We start from the raw sequence: 16930 nt of genomic DNA, 5'->3' as shown, positions 1-16930 counted from the left end.
CGTAGCCGGTCTTATTCGTTGGAGTGTATGTCTGAGAACCGTGTATTAAAAAGGGAGTATAAGAAGAAGATCGATAGCTGCGTAACGGAAGACAATGGATTGAAGACGTAGTACCGCGACAAAGGCTTGCAGTTTTAGGTTATGAAACGAGGTTGTAGTAGATTTAGAACCATCGGTTTTAAGTTACAACAGACGTAATGGTACGTGTACCTTGATCGTAAATATGTTTTATTTTACAAAAATGTTAGACACTCTAGTTATTTTCGTTAAGATAAATGAATTTTCCTTCTAAAAATTACAACTCTAAATCCGCTAAGAATGTGGATATTGACAATATATTTCATACAGAAACAAAGTAAATAAATGTAAAGAATTAGAATTTACAAAATAATGGAATTTCAAACTGATGATACTTCTATTAACAAGAGTATCGATTATCTATTATTCCGACCGAGCTTCGCGTTCAAGGATCACGATATTTCCGCGTTTTAATCGGCGTACTTTTTCCCCGCCGAGTTGGGATAAATAACAGCACGCGTTCCCGCGGCCCCATTTTTAATAATTCCGTGTAAATCCCGGGTCCTCGATGTCGCAGGGACGGTTGGAAATTAATAAAAATTTATTCTCCGCCGTTACTAACCGCCGTTGGATGGTAAACGTTTCATTTTCGCAGTCGCGCGGCTACCCCGTTTCGCCAATAAGCGACAGCGAGGAGATTGCGCGCCCCTAGTTTCGCCGATAAATGTGAATTCGAGCGACGATTGCGTGTCGCCGCTTCCACCCTCCGCGTTAATTCACGGCAACGCGATTCTCGATCCTCCCGCAGAGAAAATTGAACGTTTCCCGAACGATCCACGAGCAGCAATTACGCTCTTCCGAGGTTTTTTCTGGTTTTCAAACCTCTTTTTCCAAATAAAATAATAGAGATATATCAATTTCTTCTTTGTTCAAAATTATATAGTATCTAAAACCAAACAATTTGATTAAGCTGAAAGAATTATAGAGAATGCAACTGTTGCAATATTTATAATGAATTGTAGTGAAAACTGTAAGCAAAACAATTCATATTTGTTTTGTGACTGTTTCAATTGCAATGAAGATAATATTAGAGTATCAACCATGAATTAATAAAAGCAGAACACATAATTGATATTAATAATAATACGAAGAATTTTGTTCTATTCTACACCATGGTCGAAGGAATAGGTTTCAACGTATGTAATGAGAAATTCTAGAACGAGTTCTATGCCCGAGAGCTCTGGAGAGAAAAGGAAGCTTGGACATCCTTTACCAGATCAGAATTTCAATTTTGAATCTTCGTTTGTCCAACCCCTGATAGGACCAATTGAGCTATCCAGGCCTAGATTCCTTCTGGGAACAATTGTATTCCAAATGACTATCGGTCTACGTTAACTATTTTGGAAGATTCCTTAAATTGTGGACTTGTAGATGTTGAAGGTAAAACGAAGACTCGATGAGAGTTGTTTTCTCTATCAGACAATAGCGAATTTAAAATTCGAAAATCCCAACCCCAGAAATTACTGATAAAAATTAAAAATATTCGAGTTAAAAATTTGAAAAAAGTTGAAATCCTGCCTTTGCATCTGCCACTGAGAATAAATATTGAATATTGCTAAGCTATGCAGGCCCAGATTCGAGACTAATGTTTCAAATAAATATCAGTTTACTATACAGAAATTGATTTGTACGATCCCTTGAATTATGGACGTCGATCTGAAGTTTGGAGGGGTTGAAGCATAAAAGGTTGAACGAGCAGATGATTATACAAAATAAAATTTACTCGTGACGGTAACGGGCCGCGAGAAGACGCATTGAATGCGGGGCCAACGAAAGGGGGATGCATTACAAAGGGAAATAGTAAATCACCGACGAAAATGGGTAGCTCATTAATAAGGAGATCGCAGGGTGAGGTTGGTGGTAGCGGCCACTGTGCTTGGAACTTGCAACTGGCATGGTACCAAGTCACGAACAATACACCCTGGAATTCCGACGCGTTTCCCATTGGTACCGATCGAAGCTGACTCGGCCGCTGAAAAATATCCTGTTTCAACCGATACTGTTGTTTCCCTCGTTTGCGAGTCCGCAGAGGAAACAGTTCTTCGTGACAGCGACCACCGAAAGAGACCATCGCTATTTCCGATTAATTCTCGCGTTACGCCAACCCTTTGAAGATCCATTTACATACGAAAGAAATAGTCCGCGTATCCAAAATACCGCAGTCACGGGCGAAATTTTCAAATAGTAATTTAAAAATATTTATTTGAAACGACGTTAATTGTTATTTGATTGTTTAAATATTGAATAAGCAGTTTATAATCCAGTTTTATCGCATACCAGTTGTATGATTAATAGGAGTTGCTGAAACTTCTTTGGGTGTATAACGTCAAAGTAAATTTAAAAATAAACATAGAAGATGGAAAAAATTATAGCAGGTGATATGATCATTAGATAGAGGATTAAATGCCCTTTAAAACGAGCGTTCGAACGAGTGGATAGCTTTATTAGTTCCGGAGATATAGCGATTTTTGTTTCAAGTCGATGCGGTGGCTAGTTCTGGAGATATAAAGGTCAGAAGAGTTTGTTTACTTTCTTACTACGGCCTTGTCGAGGTCGTTGACCGCACGTGCTCGTAGTAAATAGTAAACGTGACGTCACTCGGCCACTCTGTCAGTGGGTCAACGTGCGAGAAGGAGGTCCGTTACATAAATTACGATATCTCGAAAACGGAAAGTCCGATCGACAAAAACCAAAAACCGTTTTAAAGGGGAAGCTTCACCGCTGCCAACAGTGGCACAATTATTAATAAAACACTAGTAGTTTAGGAATTGCATGTGTGTAAAGTTTTACTACTTTTAATACGTTGTTAGACTGTTTTCTAAGACAGTGGAAACTGAAGTTCCTCTACTTTTATCTTCGCTATACATATGTATATATCCTATTTACTAGCTAACGAGAACTTGTTCAACTCAACCCGATTAAATCGAATTATTCGAGTATGTGTTTCTTTCTACTTAAAAAATTTACCCACGATCGATTATAAATTCACCACGAAGGTTATTACTTATTAGGATGATTTTTAAGCGAAGTATGTGGGTGGAAGAGATTTCGACTTTGCAAGTTTAAAGCTTCAGAGTACCATGGCTCAAACCTTGAACTCCCAGGTGGCTCCCAAACTTCTTAGTTAATAAGACTATTATCAGAATATGTAATATTGCGAATTTCAGATTTTAATAACTTCCTTTCAAAATCTTTATACTTCTTTAAATTCGATCTTTCAATTTCAAGAATTATATTCACAACTGAGCGTCACTGTTATCTTATACTCTACATTAGAAGTATATTATATCACAAGTTTACTTCGTTTTTACCAAATTCAACTTTGAAATGATTTTTCACGAACTTATATCTCCATCCAATACGAAAAGCATTGTTCCACAGGTAAATACTGCAAAGTTGAATTTAATAGTGCTATTTTTTATGTATGTTTACATAATCCTGCAGAGGAAAAAAGGAGTATATTCTGCCACGAACGATAAATGACCCAAAATCGAATTTGTACTTTTGTTCTGCGCCGATGTTACTCGTAACGATTTACCACAAATTGCTGTCGTAAAACCTCACCTTAATTTTCTCGTCAGTGGCTGCGGTTTGAAAGCTATTAGTTCGCGCGAAGATATTATCGCGTTTATTCATTCCGTATTAACGCGTCACAAAGCCGTTGCCCTTTGGCATCGTCTTAATTCGGAGTGAAACGAACAACGTTTCAGGCAGTCGTTCGCAGGATCAATACAGAGTGTGTATAATGTTGGCCAACGTGGCAGATCAAAGCCGACTGCCTCTTCTAACGCGCTGTAGCTCACGGCTATAATCATAGTATGGATATAAACGCCTTGCGCTCTGCACTTGGACGCGCTCGTACGCGTGCACTTCGATTTCACACATCATTCTATACAGGGTGTATGGTTAACATCGTTCAGAAAGGCTTCTCGTCGGTGCCATTTCTGAAATTTGTTACCAGCGCGCCTGTCATCGTCGAATTCAAATTAAAATTGTTGGAGTCCACGGAAGAACACGAGTTGGTGGTGTAGACTGGTTTGATATCGACTGGACTCAAGAAGGTCCTTTTTCGGGGTTTTGTCCCTATTTATCTGTTTGTAGTAAGAGGGGAAAGGGTGCCGGATGACCACTCTAGTAGCACTCGGATGAGTCCTAGTGTTGATGAGTAAGACAGTGTCCTAGTGTTTACAATCTAGGGTACACTGACTTTTCACAGCCTTACTCAGCGATGTGACTCAAGGGGGAAAATAACATGATTCATGCGTGTCATCCGACAAAATTATTTCAAGGGAAGATACATAAATCGGTAGTATTTATTATTTAGCAAATGCAACGTCAGAAAGTTGTTTTTTTGTGATATAAATACAAAAGTAAGAGACTAGAGTGTAACAGGAAGTACATAGGAGTGTGAGAAAGAAGGTGCAGCTAAAATACAGTTATTTACACGTAACCTCATTACATATACAACTAATTCCACTAATAAGTGGACAGAAAGACCTAACCTTATTACACTCCTAACACTTCTAATTGTATATCCTATTAACACATTACTGCACAGCGTTGCAGTTGTCCGGCACTCGTTTGTAGCCAACAAAATACACCATATTTATACAGAAGTTGACTTCAGCTATGAAATTATGCTATAGCAAATTGTTATTAAATTTTATGTCGACATCCAAATGGAAACTCCCATCCAAAATTAATTTCGTTGCATTATTTGCACTGGTAATAAACAGGGTTAGATTACAATGCAGCAATTTGTTCAGTCTCGTTCTTTTTCTGAATATACAATAAAATAAAATGAAATAGAGTAAACAGAAAATCCAAATCCAAAATTTTATTAACTTCATTACACTATTTATACTAGTAATAAACAGGGTTAGTTTGCAACACAGGAATTTGTTTAGCCTCTTTCTGAATATAGAATAAAATAAAAAATAAAATAAAATGAAATATAATAGACAAAAAACCCCAATCCAAAGTTCTATAAACCTCATTGCACTATTCATACTAGTAATAAACAGGGGTTAGTTTACAACACACCAATTTGTTTACCCTCTTCCTGAATATAGAGTAAAATGAGATATAATGGGCAGAAAATCCCAATCCAAAATTCTATTAACTTCATTACACTTTTTATACTAGTAATAAACAGGGTTAGTTTGCAACACAAGAATTTGTTTAGCCTCTTTCTGAATGTAGAATAAAATAAAAATAAAATAAAGTGAGACAGAATAGACAGAAAAGCTCATTACCCTACAAATGCTATGTTACTGGTAAGTGGATAGAAAACCTAACGTGATTGTGCTAGCGATGGGAGTAAGTAGGCAGAAAATGCAGTGAAAAATTACGGCGAACGGGCGTATTCAGGACGATATTACTGTACGACACATGTGATTCAGCGGCGAACTTAGCGAAACACCCTGTGGGCATGTAACATTGTAAATGCCCGCGCCATTCAACCGTGACGTGGGTGTCGCGAGTCGCGAGCAGTCCGGAGCTTTGTGGTAACAGGAAATAGAGCGACGCTTTGAGCAGCGCGAAACTTTCTTACGCCTCTTTCGCGTTTTCCTATTGTACACCACGGGCTATCGTAACCGGAAAGCGAAAAGAGGACGGAATTTCTCTTGAGAATGAAACGCGAAGAGAGGGAGGGGAATAGAATTTTTTAGTTTCTAAAGGCTTTTGACTAAGAGCCGTTCCACAGAGGGTGGACGATCGCCAAGGAATTCCAATGGCGTACAAAGATAGGAAATCTTAACGACCGACGTTCCGGATCCTTCGGTTCTCCTTATTACTAGGTTTCTGAATTAAAACGGTGTTTTCGATCTTCGTTGCGACGACACGAGAGGGGAGACGATTTTGAATTATAAAGGAAACATGAAATCACTTTTAGTTTAGGAATATCTTAAAGTTATCTCACGGTGCAACGTAGTATTAGATCTACGATTACTTAAGTGTATAAAATTTCAGGAAAACGAGTCTGCTTTAGAGAAAATGGAAAAATTAACGGTCTGCTTCTGGTTAAATTTGTTATAAAAGTTGACAGAATTTATTCGATTTTTTACAGATAGTTTTACTTGGAAGTCAAAATAATACAACCATTCACATCATTGTAATATTTTTAAAATACAAAGAAATTAAAAAAAAAAAAAGTTTGAAAGTATGTTACAAGCACAATAGTTCCTCAAGAAAATGAATGAAAAATAAGTTCCAGAGACACTAGATTTAAAAAAACAACATTATTATTTCAATGATTTTCGTATATTCAATTCTGAAAAAATTACCTGGAAGTTGAGCAATGGGTATAATACAACCATTGACATCATTGTAACATTTTTAAAATATAAAAAAATTAAAAAAAAAAAGGAAGTTTGAATGTAAGAAATATTATTGTTTCAACGACTTTCAACCACTAAAGTGCTACTAAACCTGAATTATATAAGTCTATGATTTTCCTACTTGTAAGAAAGTTAACATTCCAATAACGCAATATCATAATGGAAATTCCAGTTTTCGAACTCCACGAATCCCCCTCGTAAGTCGAATAACGACAAAAACAGCTAATTGAATCAATCGTCGAGTCAATTAGCGCACGCGATCGCTTCGAGCACTTGACTCCGTACCCGGCGGATTCCGCAAATAATAGCACAACGAGAGAGGAACAGATTCCTGGTGGGAAGTCTGGCGAAACGTTCGTCGGATCAAACTCGAATACGCGGAGGAAAACCAGCGTTCGAAGGCTCGTCGAATTTCCCTGTTTTCCAAGGGGGTGGTCGGGCGGGATGTAAAATCGGGACATGCACCTGCAGAGATCCCGTGAGATCGAAACATCGGTTGCAACCGGGATCGGCGGTTTCGTAGCTCGCCAACTGCTGCAGCGTTTCCGGGGGATTTTCGCGGAGAGTTGCGAAAATCGGTACGACTTAAGATATTATATCACGATGCTGGCTGAACTGCAACCCTTTCAGACCCTTACAGCGACTCTAGCATAATTGATCAGATCGCAAGTGTCCTTCAAAATTAACGAAACAGACAGAATTAATGCGGAGTGCAGACATCGAATTTTATTTACATAAATTTTCTACCAGGACAAAATCAAAGAAAAATATTTTTAGAAAATAGAGAACATTTAATAAAATGTTAAATTTATATATTTATAATGTTTTTATAAATAAAAACAACTGAACTTTTACTGTATATACTAACATTATAAATCCTTTTATTTTCTAATTATATTTTATATATTTCTATATTGGTTACGAACGCCTTGCATTTTTGTTTACTGGATTTTGTAAAGGGGAGTTATTGGAGCAGTGGACGATTAGGTGACCCCTGTATTCGGAGACAGGGACACTCGAATACACCGAATTCCCCTGGTCCTGATCTCCTCTGTTACCTGAGTGTTCTCATCATCCTACACCGAACTTAACCTGGACCGTTATTCCGAGCTAATTAAATTCTTCGTTAACGAACGAGATAATTACGAACCGAGCGTAGGAGGACCGCTTTTTCATCTTCCAAGTAGCTGTTACCCTTTTTTTTTATTATTCGGTTGTTGGTATCGCCGGAGAATTATGCTGTTTTAATTTTCTCCTTAAGTGCTATTCCGCTTCCGTTTGAATTTACGAGAGCTCTTATTTTTATGAATTTAGTATTTAATCGCCCCTCCTGGGTATTTGCTGAGCAGACCCATGAACGTAATTATGACATTAATGAAGGCAAGTCTTTTGAACGTTTAGACGTTGTTTTCCCGCGTTGCTTTTAACTTTCCACGAATTCGTGTACGAATTATTGTTTCGTTTAGAAAAAGGAGTAGATAAAAGAAAATAAGATATTCTGTTCGTTACAAATTAATTAAAATAAATAAAATAATTTGAAATAAATTAATCAACCGAACTCCTGTTATTCATATTGATTCAAAATCAAACAAAAGGCTCTATAATAATTACAATAAAAATGTTCAGTACATGGACACAACACAGACCCAGTAAGAAAAAAACAGAAATGTCGTCAGAAATGATTAATAGCTAATTAACTAAATCATTAAATATTTTCTATGTGTACAAAGAAAGTCCGTGAATATGAATAAATAACTTAAACTTAACCCCAAGTTTCGATCGAAAATCGGAGCTGGAAGTGGCGACCACCCCTTGCGATGCCCACTGAACGCGTCTCGAGCGAATTAAGACAAATCGCCGTCAGTTTTTGAGGAATAGTAATCGCGAGGAAGGTGGACCCGACAGCGATAAAGATGCCAAAACGCGGCTTGGGCCACGAACGAGCATTAGATCGCATCGTAAATATCGGGTAAATTCGATAATTACAACGTGGCCGGGGTCTAAGATGCGCCGCGATGGGCCAATTTGTCCAAATAGGGAACCCCATTGGTCTTTCGCTTCTTTTGCTCGTCGCTCAGGAAACCGCCGCGAGGAGAAGCTTCGAAATAGCTGCAATTAGAATCGTCGGGCTCCTTTTCGGAGAATCCTCGAGACGCACGGCACCGCCAACGGCGCTGTCGGTTCCAACGCGGACTCGTTCAGGCGATTTTTTGGCAGCGGGGCACGTGAAAAAGGGCACGTAATCTATTCCAGCGAATGGGATCGCGCAACAAATGACATTCTCGAGCTAAGCGGTTACGTACAGAGCGTCTGCCAATCCATTTTAGTCGAGAAACACCGGATCAATTTTAAACAAACGATAAATCGACGGTGCAGTCACGATTTATTAAACGTTTTCGACCAGAGTCAGCCATCTTCGATCGACAGGGTTAGTCGACTCTGGATCATTTGTAAACGAGACTAAAAGGCCTGTACGATTACTTTTCAATTTATAGTTATATTTATTTTTTAAAGAAAACAAATTCTTCTTTTCATTCTACGAAAGGGGGGCAAACGTTTGAGTCATTTTCAAGGCGACATTTTGTAATCGGAAGGTGTACAAAGCGTTAGGATATGCCGCGATCATTATAGAGGGATTCTACACCTTTGGAAATTGGCCTTGACCAGTTTTTTCAAGGTCAAATTCTGTTCGATCCAAAAAATTTAACCTTGAAGGAACTGGTCAAGGTCAATCTTGCGATAACTGTTTTTCAACAGTTCTCCATCGATCCAAAGGTGTGGAATCTTTCTGTAACGATCGAATTTATTAAATTACTCTGCTTGGTTGTTCCTCACCCCGAAACGCAACATATTTCTCATTATGGTAAGTGCAGCCGCATCGAGAACTCCGAACGCTGCCTCATGGATTGATATTGCTTAACCTCTTTCGTCGATTCCAGTCGCGTCGATGGAATTTCCGTCGCGGAAAACTTTGCCCGCGACTCGAGCTGAATGCGAAACGTCGTCGCTGGCCCTTCTGTCGCGGCTGCCTTTTTCTTCTCGCCCCGGTAGGGAAAAATGCAAGTTTTCGAGAGGAAAAGACCAAACAGAAAGAGAGAGAGTCGCTCGGCTAATGAACAAAAACTGCTCCGGGTCCTTTTGAATTTTCCGCTGGAGCCAGTTTCTTGTATTTTAATGGCTCGCGCGGACCGTGAAGGAACTCCTCGAAGAAAAACGGATCGAGGAATTTTCATCGCGGGCAAAGTATTTACGTGCTTCCCGCCGCGACGAGCCTCTCGTGCGATGAAAATACGGAAATATTTTCTTGGAGTCGTTCCTTCGGAAAAATAATTCCTGCTTTCCATCTTTGCGATAAAAGCGTGAGAATACAGTTTTCGAGTTACGAGTTAAGTATGGTCTTCTTTCTATAAAGGAGTACCTACGTATGAATTCGTTTAATTTTAGTTTATTTTTAGTAGAGAAAATTGTACCGGGTTCCGGAGATCTTTCTCTATTTCAAATTATAGCTAACTAAATAAAGCTAACTAATAGCAAATTATGTTCTGGTTAAAATTGTTTTAACGCGAATTTAGGCGTAACTAAATTTAAATTTGATATATAATTTAAAAGTAAGGAATAGAAATAGATAGAGATTGGAAGCAATTAAAAATGTGATATAAAAGAATAGATGCAACATTATTAAGAAATAAGATTCACTATTTTAAAGTTGAACTATTTGAAAGTTACATATGCACTTCGATTTCTAAACGATTTTAGAATTTATAAAATAAGCAAATATTGAATATTTCAACAGAGATAACAAACAATTTAATAATACCTCCCTCGATAACGTTCATGTCGCGGACTGTAGCCAGAGAACGTTAACGAGGGAACTGTGTAGGTCGTAAAATTATGGTTGAAAATCACGCGAGTGGTCTTCATAACAGAAGATAGGATGAAAGACTCGAAGTACATACGTCGAACGTCTGGAAAGTGTCTTGTCGAAACCGCAGCGATCCGTTTGCTCGTGTTTCTCCCATCCTCCGATGTTTTCCTAAACTCGTTCGGTGCTCGAGGAACGACAGATTTAGCAGGCCGTACGTTGCGAGATATCTTTGATATTTATTTAGCCGAGGACCGGGAGCCAATAAATTCGGCGAGGAAACTGCCGCGAGCTTATTTCGACCCTTCAGATAAGGGTGCATAATTTAAGACGAAAGGAGGCGTTCGTAAAGAAAAGATGGTGGAACAGAGAGGAGGAGAGAGCCAGGGACAAGGCGACGTTCACGGTTTGAGATACGTCCCTTTACCTCAACCGTAAGACGACGCCAAAGGTCCTGAATGGGGACTTCACGAAATCTCCTTAAGCATCTTATAAATCCCTAGTCACTCTCTATGGTGTTCTCTATGGGCATTCCCCCCTCCTCGTCGCATGCCACTTGGAGGAACCTTCGCGCGAAGAACTAGTTTTTTGGGCCTACCGATGTTGCGTGCTTTATGGACCACTGGCGAGCCAGCATAGACGATGGCTTACGATTTTTTCTCTCCTTGGAACCCTTCTGTTTACGTTTTGGATAAACCATGAAGCACTGAGACAATAATTAATGTCGCTAGCAACCTACAAATAGATTACGAAAACATTCTTTGGTGTCTCTTCTTCCCAGGATTCAAGGGACTTGAATTTTATCGCACGTAGATCTTATTTGATCACAAAGAGTAGATTACAGAATTCGTTCTCTGCGGTCTATTGATTATACTCGATTATTTATTGCCTTTTTTAAATTACTCAGAACTACTGCTAATAAATATTCTGTATCTGTTGACTTCTTTAATGTATCTTTTGAGAAATTTCGAGGTCTGAGATAGTTTTTACATCCAAATGAAAACAAAACTTATTATTCAACTGTAAATCTATTTTAGCACGATCAGTTGTCTTTTAGAATTATTAGAGCCTCAATTCTGAGTGTCAGTTTGGATCTCACGTGGTTGCAATTATGATCAGTACGCTGAAGAGCGTGAAATCTATTTTCCATATCAGTACACGCCATAAATGCATACAAAGTGCAGTCTACCGATCACCATAAAGGAAGAACGTAGTCTCGACCAATCTATCAGTAACATCACGCGACTCTAAGCTAGAAGATTCTTCGAATACAAGGACAGGAAACGGAAACGCGAATCGTTCGAATTGGCTATTAGCTAAAAAAATCGTAATCGTGCGGGGAATTGCAATTTTTTGGAGGTTTTTTGTCAACGACACGGTCTCTCGTGAACGATGGCGAGATTCAGGGTGGTCCGAGGCGAAGATTATTACAGGCGCCGTGCCTCGAACGAAGACAAAGACCCCTTCTCGGTAACCCGAAGTCTCGTGCGTTAAAACGCCCTAGCGAAACAGTTCTTTTTTTTTCTTCTTTTCCCGCACCCTCGCTTTTCAGCGATATTTACGACTCGATCGACATTTTTATTTCGAGCCTGACGCTAGACAGACGTCCGTTGGATGTTATCTAAAAGAGCCTCGAAACTCGCGCGACTCGGTCGGCGGTCGTGGTGTTTACGCTTTTAAAAAATTGGGCACGAGCCGTGACACGGTAATGGTTAAGCGTGAGAAATAGTTGCCCCCGATTAGCCTTTGCACTCGCTGTGTCGATTATGCGACGGAGGTTCTCATATTCGGAGAACTCGAGAGTCGGGGAGCTCGAATATCATTCTACATATTTAATATATTTATTATCAATGTTTATCAGCTATAAGAATATACAGTTACTCGTATTCGTACGCTATAATGGTGATTCACTAAATGAAAAGAAAGTTTGTTTCTTATAAACTGAGTAGTTATTGAGATTGGTATAAGTCCATTTCATACATTGAGACATTTAAGGATTTGTGTTTGAATAAATTGAAAATACAAATACTAAAGAAGGACCAAGATAAACTATTTTGTAAATAGAAATAATGCACAGTGAAATAAATGGAAAGAATTCATAAGAAACACAAGTTTCCGTTCACGAATAGTGAATCGCCATTATGGTGTATCATTACCAAGTTGCAGCAACCAGAAACAGATGAAAATAGTAATCTCGAGAACAGTAAAATATAGAGCATCAATAAGCATAAAATAAAGGAATAAAAAAATGAATTACACCGAAAGTAACAAAAATAAAATGAAAGGAGCAAATATAACCTGAAGTTCGATAATAAAAATTGAAGACAAAATCAGCAGAATGGCAAAAAGTTGGTAATGCCCAGCGACGAAAGTTCGAAGAAGTTAAAGGAGTTAATTAAATTACTAGGATCGTTTTGCACGGTGAGTGGACGAACCCCTTTCCAATCTTTCTCCAACGTAGGCGAACCACTCGTTTATTCAGACGCGTAGATGACTTACGAAACGGCGAATTAACATCAGCGTTGTTCAAACACGGCCACCGACGCACCCGAGTTTCACCGTCGGGACGTAGCGCGTCGCCCCCCATCCCCCCACATTCTGTTATCGGATTCCAGCGTCCCTCCACCGACGGGGACGCGTCTCCATTGTCGTCTCTCCACTTTCCTCGCTGGAAAGCGACCCATCGACACCTGTCAATAGCACGGACACGCCGACGAACGACACGCGTTATGGACGAGGCGGGTTCTTGCGCGGAGGACGCGAGTCGAGTTTCCGACCGCGGAACAAAAGGAGAGCCGCTGACTTAATTGGCGGCGTTTAGCATAATAGCCATTCCCGGGGCCGCTGAATGAACCTTCTTTCCCGTATTGCCGTTCTAACTAGCGATGGGATCAAGTTCAATGCGTGCTCACGAATCAAAGTTCGGGGACTCGTAACCAAGTAGAAACCACCGCCATTTTAAAGTTGCACCTTTGTAATCTCTGTGGAAACCGAAATTCTGGAATACTGGTATACATACGTATAGACTGTGGATCTTTATGCAAATTTAGTTCCCTCAATCCCTAAATAAAATTATTTGTAACTTGCATATTTGAAAATATTTCTTATATTTTTGCATATTAAGTGATGTAGTTTTTTGAAAATTTAAAGCTCCAATAAGTGCATACATGCAGTTTACTGATGGGTGTATTTACTTATATTCACCAGATTTTAGATTTCATTTCAGAAATCGGTATTATTTTCTTATCAATATTATACCGATATTCTGAAACTTTTAACCTATTAATCTTGCAGAAACGAACGTTATTTTTATAATTATACCACGATTTCGATATCGTCTCTGTATTGGTTTCGATACAGCTTTGCAAAAATGCTACATTAACAGATTTATGGAAGTCATCAATTTGATTTCAAATTCCACATTTAAGATAACAGAACTCAAAACTATTATTATTTGTTAGCAATTTATGTTGAATTTGGTTAACGTAACAACACGAATATGTATTCTAATTAAAAGAAAATCCGTATTTCGATGTAACCATCAACACGATGAGTTTTAAATAAATCTACTGTTAAATCCTTGACTCTGATACTTAAGATTCGTGTTGGAGATTGGAATATAATGTTTAGTGGTTGATTTGGATTCGAAGCTGCTTGCAAGGTGTTTGATCCCATCGCTAGTCGTAACCAATTATTGTTGCCGGCCCACAATGGGCCAACGTACAATATTAGCGGCCGGACGAGCGAACGACACGCCTGTTCGAGCCATTTCGCGGGCGAATTGCGCGGCTATCGACACCACAGCTCTCCATTTTTCTGTGGTACCTTGGATGAACGCGTCGTTGACCACACAGAATTATGGATTACGCAGTCATTGACGAGGAGACTAGCGAACCACGTAACTCGCCCACACCCATCGTTTCTGTTACCGGGACGCAGAGATATTTCTCTGTTTCAAATAACAGCCCTTTTCGGCTAAAACAGTTTCAAGACTACAAAAATTTAAACTTAGAAAGTAATTTAAAGTTTTTAAGAGTCTCTTCTTTTATACATAACAGACATAAATCAAGAAGTTGTATTTAGTAAGCACTAAAAACCTGATACAGTAAAGTTCAGTGAAACAGAAAATGAAATTACAGAAACATTTCTGGTCACACATTATATTGTCGGAAAGTGTGTAGGATTTCAGGGGTATGTCTATTGACCAAAAATGATCGAAACTGACGCCTGCAACTAAAAATAATTTTTCTAGAACGATTTAAAATTTTTTAATACGCCAAAAAATTTCTGCACTTCTTGAATTTTTTTCTCGAAAGTGTGTAGGATTTCAGGGGTATGTCTATTGACCAAAAATGATTGTAACTGACGCCTGCAACCAATAATAATTTTTCCAGAATGATTTGAAATTTTTTAATTTCGCTGAAAAATTTCTGCACTTCTTGAATTTTTTTCTCGAAAGTGTGTAGGATTTCAGAGGTATGTCTATTGACCAAAAATGATTGTAACTGACGCCTGCAACCAAAAATAATTTTTCTAGAATGATTTGAAATTTTTTAATTTCGCTGAAAAATTTAGACATCTACCCCCTGTCGTTTTTTCTTAAAAATTCGTTTTTCATTTTTAATAAACACAACCATGGGTAATGCAGTAAAATATATCAAATTTCAACGCTTTATTCGTCAGTTCGCTTCTATCGGATAACAGGGTGCCTGATAATCGGAACTTTACTTTATGTGGAAACAATTATAGTAATCCCTCTCTAAAGTTCGTTGACTCGATTCCGTGATGCGAACGTTATTGAGGGAGAGTCTATTTTTGGCGCGTTCAAAAAACTTATACATTTTTAAATTTCGTTTTTAACGTTTTCGAGGAAGTCTAGTTAGTTAATTTCTTCATTTCATCTCCTACATTTATTTTCTATTCTTATAAATTTCATTTAAGGTTTTAACAGATTATCATTATCAAAAATAATATTTATCTTTTATATATAATCATTTTTTTATATTTGCATTGCAATATTGTAATGCTCAAATTCTGCGTATCGATCATGGTTTTATTTCCAATATCACGGGGGTGTGCTGTAAATTTGAAGAAGAGATAGCGGCGTCGATCGATACATGATTCGACGCGGTATCGCGCAAATCCTGTTTTCCGTGCGACGTTCGTTCCAGTACCGCACCTTCGGCGATTTCGAGCTGGACTAAATAGGAGTCCGTGTGTCCGCCACGAGTTATTGGAGAACTACGCGGGATTATTAGCGGATTAGTCGAGCGACGAACGTTTTCCATTTCGCGATTCTGACGCAGGATTACCGGGGACACGTTCTCGATGAGCGGAGCTCGGTATTTGGGTTGATCAGATGCAGACATCTGGGAATCTGACGTTGAATACATTTTTTCGTTCTATTATTCGATTTAACAACATTTTCATTCTCGGTTCTTCTATCGATATTCCAATTTTATTCCTCTATTCTCAATATGAGACCATTTTCAAAGTAAAGACCGTTTCGAAATGCCACAAGCCGGGAGGAAACACTTTTGTCATTAGGGGCACTTTATTATATTTCATCTTTTCTTTGCTATAAATGGAATGAATTTTATTTGTCTATGATATGATTTCAACAAGATGGTACCATATGTCACGCTTCTGCTATAACCATCGCTTTATCGAGATCGAGGTTGCAGCTGTCATCCGGTCACCAATATCTCGCGACTCGGCGCCATTACAATTTTTCTTGTTCTTGCCACGTTAAGTCTCGCGTTTATCCCAACAAACTACAAACTCTCGACGATCTCGAGCATCGTGTTATTGGAAACACAGATCGTGGTGGTCATTTAAATAACACTGTATTTCAACACCAGATTATTTTCTGTAGTTCTCATTTGACGTCGATTCATAGATTAGAAATCTTGAATTTCGATCGTGGAGTAAATTGAGCCGCGTTGGGACCAAAACGCAGTCCATCCAGCGGAACGAAGAGACAGGTTTCCCTGCGCGCAGCGGCGCACACTTATCAAAGTCACGCATTCTTCGCGACGGGAATATTCCCAGGTAAATTGGATACAAGTGGATAGGCGTGAAATTGAATGGAAGCCCCTGAGACCTTTGAATAAGCTGCACGGTTACCTGACGATCTGTCAGCCGTTATCGAGAGGAGGCAAGCGCATCAAGTGGCGATGGCTGCGCCGACAGAAGGAATCGGGGGAATGGCGGATGGCCGTGGGGCCGATTACGAGCGACCTCCCAGGCGTTCCCGAATAATGCTGCCACGAAAAAGATGCAGGGCGAGAAAAAAAAGAAGAGCTCGATGGATATCCTCGTCAAAGTCACGCACGGGGCTTAAACTTAGGTTAATGGAAACGTTAACGTCGACGCGGGAACCCCCCTTTTATGCCACGGGGAGCAGATTCTCCTCGTTGCGTGATGCCTTTTTTATCGAAACGATTCGCGCGAATCCCTCGAGACGAACGGCGAAGAAGACTTCCTGCGATATAGATAGATCCGGACTTCGTGAGTTATAAATATTTCACAAATATTTTAAGTTTTACTCTTGTTTGGTCGCGAGAACGATTTTATTAAAAAATAAATAGTATGAGAGCTATGCTTCGGTCGATGAAAAGAACCCTTCCCTTATTTCGTATACAAAATC

The 16930-nt window shown here is 39.1% G+C and overlaps 1 protein-coding gene across 1 annotated transcript in view; it reads right to left on the bottom strand.

Moving 5' to 3' along the window:
• The window catches only part of LOC122400596 (mediator of RNA polymerase II transcription subunit 20), a 188149-nt gene that overhangs the window by 93853 nt on the left and 77366 nt on the right, over positions 1-16930 (bottom strand). The gene's annotated exons all lie outside the window — the stretch shown is intronic.

Source organism: Colletes gigas, unplaced genomic scaffold (genome assembly GCF_013123115.1).
Source record: "Colletes gigas isolate AHSC1104 unplaced genomic scaffold, ASM1312311v1 Colletes_gigas_Sc00019, whole genome shotgun sequence".
Classification (NCBI taxonomy): Eukaryota; Metazoa; Arthropoda; class Insecta; order Hymenoptera; family Colletidae; genus Colletes; species Colletes gigas.
This window is presented reverse-complemented; position numbering and strand designations above follow the sequence as displayed.